The 7,722-nt window shown below is 48.3% G+C and overlaps 2 long non-coding RNA genes across 2 annotated transcripts; one reads left to right on the top strand and one right to left on the bottom strand.

Moving 5' to 3' along the window:
- Window positions 1-1,325: 1,325 nt before the first annotated feature.
- On the top strand, window positions 1,326-2,333 carry LOC122385626. Its single transcript, XR_006257228.1, has 3 exons — window positions 1,326-1,397; window positions 1,666-1,761; window positions 2,151-2,333. It is a non-coding gene; the product is annotated as an uncharacterized LOC122385626 (long non-coding RNA).
- A 2,229-nt stretch (window positions 2,334-4,562) lies between these two features.
- LOC122385607 lies at window positions 4,563-5,666 on the bottom strand. The gene is made up of 3 exons (XR_006257219.1): window positions 5,615-5,666; window positions 5,190-5,344; window positions 4,563-4,683 (listed from the first exon to the last, which is right to left on the bottom strand). It is a non-coding gene; the product is annotated as an uncharacterized LOC122385607 (long non-coding RNA).
- Between the last annotated feature and the right edge of the window lie 2,056 nt (window positions 5,667-7,722).

Here is a 7,722-nt window from a genome sequence, read left to right on the forward strand (position 1 = left end):
TTGATCTCGGGACGCGTCAACAAACTTGGTCTGTTTGTTTGTTCGGTGCTGCAGTTCTCTCCAGTACATATGCATATGCATACAAAATACGCATATGGCAATACTAGTCAAAGCTCTTGTCCATTCAATGCCATAGACTGTGTTCCGTGGCAATATCTGTAATGTGAAAACTTTTTTATGTAGCAACTAAAAAGTTGAAAGCTGCATAATCGGTGTTATTCCAAACCTCCCTTTATATGACATACACCATTATTGTTTCAAAAGATATTTATTCGGTTTAGGCAAAGCTAAAACTGAATAAAAAATAATGTTCAGCTTATTAATGATAGTCATTTTGCAGACCAACACTGAACACATGATAGTTATGCTGTGCTATTGATAGTCATGTTTGTGCTAATTGAAAATGCCTAATTCCAGCAATGATATGCATTGTAATAATTTGAGCATTGTTTCCATCTGGGATGACACGTCTTTCGATGAGTGTTCCTACATATCCTTCACTATTTCCTGACCTTGCTTTGGGCTCAGAATGGAAATGGGAACCAAACCAGGTGTGTTAGCCAGGTGAGTTCTGTTACAGGATACCAGCTGCGGCTGACAGCCATGTTAAGGCTGCGTGGATGGCTGCGTTGGGGGCCACACAGGAGGACAGCAGAAATCTACGTGTGTGCTCCCAACACTTTGCGGTCGACGATTTTCAGCCATCTGGAAACCTGAGGAAGTCTGCAGTTCCATCACTGGTAAGTGATATACAGTTGATACACAGTATTTAATATATATATATATATATATATATATATATATATATATATATATATATATATATATATATATATATATATAGTTAACAGACCAATGCCGATAATAAAATATTGTCGAAAAGTGTGAACGATACGCCGATTTATTATTCTGACGAAGATATAAGCATACACATATATCGAAACGTCACAAACGAGTCTGTTCTATATATATATAATTATATATATATATATATATATATATATATATATATATATATATATATATATATATATATATATATATATATATATATATATATATATATATGGACGATGGAATCATAAAATTTTGCTGTTCTTTGGAGGAGGGATCTACGGTGGGACTATAGGTTTTTGCTTCAGCCACTTACTACTCGAAATGAAACTACAGATTCTGTTTGCTTAAATTATGAATTGGTTATGTTGGCATATCTTGTTTTGGAAGTCTCGATTGTTCGCTATTCCAATGCCATTGCCAATGATTTTCGAGCTCTAACGAGCCCATGCATTGCAGAGCAGGCTGTGAATAGACCATAATTTTTTTTCCAGGCACACGGGGAGGCTCGAAAGCTTCCACAACAACACGCTCGTCTACACCCCGAAGCAAGTGTTTTTCTGGTAAGAAACACATTGGACATTTTGTTTTGTCCAATATTTACTTCATCTTGATTGCGCACGGTTTTGACAACTAGCATGGCCACAAAAGCAATGTAGTAAGTCCTGAATGATAACGTTAAAAGCATGGGCCAAAGGATTCATTTCTGCCAAACAAGTTGCCATCAAAGCTAAGCATATGATCGCATGCCGCATCGGGAACTACTTATGTTGCGAGTTACATGAATGCAGCTGTGTCAAATAGATATTAAATGTTGCATTTAAATCACAGGCCGGCCATGTTCACGGCCAGGAAGCACATGGCCGTCATCGACTATGACGCCAACATGGACCGTCAAATCCTGAAGGGAGACGACGGCAACGACCGGTAAATTTAACACCTCATTACGGGATAACAAAAAGCTGCCCAACATTGTTCCAAAATGTACCCTCTGATCAACCTTACCGCTTTCGGGGTACGTGTGCTAATCACCTGTAACATTGCTTCAGATAAATCAGAATACATCGTCCGATTAACCTTACTCTTTTTAGAACCTGCCTTCCCTGCTTTGTCTTGCTGTTGACTTAAGCCGTTTCCAATACTGGGTAGCCGAAGTACCTATGGGGTTGCAATCGTGTCAACGACACCAAATATCTCGCGCTAAGTTGAGGGCATCTGCATTTCTATCTGCAGGTGTGTATGTATTGTTAATGAAGCCGGGGCGACGAGTTTGTATTTGTTCTCATAAATGGATTAAACGAGTAACACTTTCGCAGGTGCGTGTCGGTGTACAGCCGGGCCCAGAGCCGGTTTGTCCTCCGCCCGCAACGGCAGGCGAAGACCTTCAGCTACGTGGCAGAGCTGCTCACAGCCATGCTGGAGCGTCGGAGAGCAGTCGATGTCGCAACCCCCCGACCGATGTCAGCGAGTGACCCGCAGATCATTCACCCTTACGTTAAAGGGACTATCCCACCTTTAACATGGGGTTTGAGTTGAGATAGCCAAGTTTGCGGCGAGGTTCAGAAACCACTATCTATCTAGGTTGCAACCCCCGCGGCCTCTTGGTGTTGAAGAAATTCGTTCCCTTCATTTGAAAATGGGCCTTGTACAAGGCCCTATCTTCAACATGGAGCGACCGTTAGTGTGACGTCACCTCGTTTAGTCATTCTGATTTAAATGGGTTTGTTCGTTGAAAAACCGCTTAAAACTTGGTCTGAACTTTGTTGTGGTGCCTACAGAGTAAAACGAATCAGCTTTATGACAGTAATGTGGCCTGGGGAAGGAGGTAATTTTGGGCTGTGACGTCACATATTTGAAAGTTTGTGTTTGGAATATGGGAAGCCTAAGATGTTTAATGAAAAATAAATGCCAGAACCGTGTTCCTGGTCACCCAATCTATAAAGTCGGGCACAATTTAACTGGTTTTAACAACATTTTAGAAGGTGGGATAGTCCCTTTAACCGCGGCTCTCGACCAACACCAGAGGAGGTACGGGAGCTCCAGGTGCAGCGAGAGGCACACAGGCGCTTCCCGTGAGTGGCCGGCCCATCTGTGGCACGGCTGAACTCTGTACGGGACGGGAGACCTGCATGAGAGTTCGTGGCAAGGCTATAGAACTCCAGGTAAGGACACCAGCCGTTTGACCTTGAACGCCGCCGGCCGGCCGATGACGTCATTGGAGGCAAGCCGGCTCGGCGGACACACAGGGCGAATGCATAACGGAGGGGCGTTGGAACGTTGCGGGAGCCAGGGAGATATTTTAAAGTGGTTGCATACCACCATTGTTTGTTGATTGATCTATAGACTGCATCCTTTTAAACCTCGATGCATCCTAGGCCTGGATGGTGCGTACATTCGTGGAACGATCACCCCGTCCGACGTCCGTGGTCGAAGCTGTCATAGTATTTAAGACACTAAGACGGGTGCAATAACGGCGATCCGATCCCGTCTCTGGCGAATTTAGAGGGGTCGTAAGGACCTAGGCCGAATCTGACCGTCTATTTTTAGGGAAACGGGGTGGGTGAATTGACAACCGATGGCTTAAGAGATGGTGAGAAGGGATCCCGTCGTCGATTGTTGTTTGACAGACAACAAAGTTGTACTGGGCGTATGACCAACAGAGGTAATGCCTGAACGTAGGCAAGCATAATTGGTCTGTCATATTGTTGAGGAATATACAATGGTAATGGAGATCATTGAGGATATGATCTCTACATTACGGGAATTCACTAATTACTACGGCCCATAGGGGCACCGCCGGAGCTGTTGTTTTGCCATCGGTCCCAGGCAACTCCAGGGAGCTGCAGTACCCGGCGGCCAAAGCGGCCACCTCGTCGACTCGCAGGTCCTCTGGGATTCCGTGATGCTTTAGTGCTTCACCCACAGAAGCACGGGCATAGCAGTAGGATGTGGGGCTAGGTGTCTGTCCACCTCTTCATTCAAAGAACAACGTGTACAGCGCCTGGTCCCGCCGAAGCTCGGTATCGACCGTGACTTATTCACAACTGGCGGATCCAGGAAGCGGTATTGGACACTGCGGGGGCCTACTCCAAAAAGGTTTCTCGGAATTAATTTTAAAAAAACTCTGATTTCGATTCCTTGCGCACTGCTGTGCGGTGTGATTAACTAACATTTCCTCAGAAAAGTTGTGAAGTTTTCATTTATTCTCGAAAATCGATTTCGGGCGCTGCCCTGGTTGTTGGGGAGGACATTTGCCCCAAATGCCTTCCCCTGGATCCGCGAGTGGCCGTTGCCCCACTCCGAGCTTGACTTAAGACGTCTTCAAACCTCACCAGAAACCGATGGTAAGGTGAATTTAAATCCAATAACTCATCTCTGTCTGCCCGCCTAAATATACTACACATGGTACAGCACCTGGCCCTGTCGGAGTAATGAGCTGATCGTGATATTTTCGGCTTTCCCCATCCCAAGCTCGATTACAAACGTTCTCCTTCCCCACCCGATTGCTGATGTCAATTCAAATTCAATGCCTCATCTCTGTCTGCCCGACCATAACCCATTCATTGCACACCGTTCAGCGCCCGGCCCCGCCAGAAGTATCCTAGCGCGCTGAGCAGTTGCCTCCAGCCGCGTCATCGCGAGGCCCCGCGCGGCCCATAAATGAATACATTGCGCGAACAGCCGTGTCGCCCCCTGGTTCGTGGTGGGACGTACTCTGGTGCTTACACCTCGCTGAGCACCTGCTTGAAGCCGGCGTAGTTGTGGTCGGGTGCCGGGTACCGCCGCCTGATACCCCACACCACGCAGGAGGGGACGGCGCGGCGCACACCGCGTCCCAGCGAACCCCACCTGTGAACGGTGTGCACGTGTTGTAATGTATATGGCATTTACTGCTGGAATACAGACAAGAAAATACATGTGTATGTCATCGGACACGCAGTTAATTTGCCACACTGATTTCTGTTGATGGAGACTAGCGACAGGGTAACTTGCATAAACGTGCAATAGAACTGCAAACTGCAAACTCCAAGGTGTCAGTGTAAACATAGCAGCTAGAATGCAATGATATTGGTAATTAATTCTCGACTTGATGCATATCGCATGGCAACACGAGCTGTACAAGACTGGAGGTGGGGCCGACATGTCAATACAAGGGAAAGTTTTCCGTTGGACATTGCGGACAGTAGGAAACTGATATAGGCATGCACGGCATGTAGGTCAGGAGCGGTACATTGCAACCCGAATAGGAGTGGTAGGTGTGGTAGGTGGCCAGAGAGAGTGTGCAAATTCCGAAGCTACCCAATACGTGACCCAACCGCCGGCTAGAGCTTCATTTGTACAACAAATATTCTTACCACCACAGGATGAAGTTGCGGTATGCGTGGTACCGCATGGGCTTGTTCAGGGCGCCGTGGTCGGTGAGGTCCAACGGCCCCGTTGCCGACCGCTCCCCGACGTACATAGCCCCCAGGGACAGCATCAGGGGCTGCTGCGTGAACAGTCGACATTGCTGAAGCAGAGCGTGACAGACGCATTGTAAATCGCAAGAGCAAGAGTGAATAACTCTCCATGGTCGCGGATGAAATAACATGTCCATGACTGCTAGTTTTGAAGCAACGTGATTGCTATGACAGTGCAAAGAAATACAATGGCACGCCCCCCCCCCCCTTCTGCAGTTTTAAACGCCCACAGCGGCTGCGGTTGGTGCAGTGCTCAGCACGCACTGATATTCTTTCATGACGGCGACGCACTGATATATTCGGTACTATACAAATCTTACCGGGTCCGTCTCCAGGCACGGTGACCTACCACAGCACACGCGCTCGTCCTGGGTAGGCATTTCCTGACATCTGTGGACCATAGAAATGAATAATCCCCGTAATTGCGCGGTTGCCGAGCGTTTAACCGCAAGCAATGCCCATTAAACAGCGATTTCACACGTTATGGTCAAGGATACCTTGTCCAGGTTCCAAAACATGTGAGACCAACAATGCATATGACACAATGCACAAATGCACAATGCAACAATGCATAGTCAATTTTCATTACGGTGTAAATTAACACGGACTTGTTGGTAAAGTTTGCATCTCAGCTGAAATACGCGGCGGGGCGCCCACCTCGCCGATTAGCTGACCCGAAGGCTACGGCCAAGACGACGGGGTTGACTCGCTGAGAGAGCGGAAGGCATTTGACCCAACGGAAACAGAAGGCAGAAAGCGGCCAGAATTCCAACGCTGGCCTGTTACGCCGGCCTGCTCAGCATCACTTGTCTACTTACCCCCCGCCCACGACCCTGACGCCGAATCACGTCGTGTAGGAAATCGGCGAACAGTTCACCGACAGAGGCGAACAGTTCGCCGACAGAGCCCGATTTGCAGAAAACGGGTGGGGGGCCCCCCTAATCGTGCGCGGGTCGAAGCTGATCCATGATTCGGCGAACATCGCGAATGAATGGCGAATCTGTTGCGAATAGTCGGCGATACCTTGGCAACAAGTCGGCGCACGCAGCGACATGTCGGCGGCGACTCGGCGACTGTTTGGCGATCATGTTCGTTTATTATAAGTTGGGCGAACGGCCACGAAATTTTCATTTTTCATGAAATATTCGTGGCGGTCGTGACGAACCGTAAAAGTCGCGCGGTGGACAACGACTGGTCTGCGAAATGCCAAAACCGTGGAAGAAAGATCCCGAATCTGTCAGCGACATAGGATGACTTGCATATTCGTGCACATTCGTGTACCAAAATTCGGCAGTGTAACAAGGCTTGTTACACTGCCGAATTTTGGTACACGAATGTGCACGAATATGCAAGTCATCCTATGTCGCGGACCGATTCGGGATCTTTCTTCCACGGTCTTGGCATTTCGCAGACCAGTCGGTGCCCACCGCACGACTTTTACGGTTCGTCACGACCGCCACGAATATTTCATGAAAAATGAAAATTTCGTGGCCGTTCGCCGAACTTAAAATAAACGAACATGATCGCCAAACACTCGCCGATTCACCGCCCACATGTCGCTGCGTGCGCCGACTTGTTGCCAAGGTATCGCCGACTATTCGCAACAGATTCGCCATTCATTCGCGATGTTCGCCGAATCATGGATCAGCTTCGACCCGCGCACGATTAGCGTGTTTCTTTTTTCCAACCAAAGGAAGGCGCTTTACCCGAAGATGCTTCTTGGTAAACAAACCAAACAAAAACAAACATAACCTAACCTCACCTGACCTAACCTACAACCTACAAACCTACAACCTACAACCTAACCTACAACCTAACCTACAGACCTACAAACCTACAACCTACAAACCTACAACCTAACCTACAACGCGCCAAAAAGTTCGGCCGGCGGCGGGGATCGAACCCTAGTTATTAGATCACGAGGCGAGCGTGCTCACCACTACACCACGCAGCCAGCTGGCCGGTGAGAGGTGTAAGTCACTTTTCAATGACGCAATGGGATATTCTCCGTATAGCGCCTTCCTTTGGGTGGAAAAAAGAATTACGCGCACGATTAGGGGGGCCCCCACCCGTTGTCTGCGAATCGGGCTCTGTCGGCGAACTGTTCGCCTCTGTCGGTGAACTGTTCGCCGATTTCCTACACGTTGTGATTCGGCGACAGGGTCGTGGTCAAAATTCGGCAGTGTAACACGGCCTTTAAGGCCGTGTTACACTGCCGAATTTTGGCCACGACCCTGTCGCCGAATCACGTCGTGTAGGAAATCGGCGAACAGTTCACCGACAGAGGCGAACAGTTCGCCGACAGAGCCCGATTTGCAGACAACGGGTGGGGGGCCCCCCTAATCGTGCGCGGGTCGAAGCTGGTCCATGATTCGGCGAACATCGCGAATGAATGGCGAAGCTGTTGCGAATAGTCGGCGATACCTTG

This window comes from Amphibalanus amphitrite, unplaced genomic scaffold (genome assembly GCF_019059575.1).
Source record: "Amphibalanus amphitrite isolate SeventyFive unplaced genomic scaffold, NRLGWU_Aamphi_draft 000225F_arrow, whole genome shotgun sequence".
Classification (NCBI taxonomy): domain Eukaryota; kingdom Metazoa; phylum Arthropoda; class Thecostraca; order Balanomorpha; family Balanidae; genus Amphibalanus; species Amphibalanus amphitrite.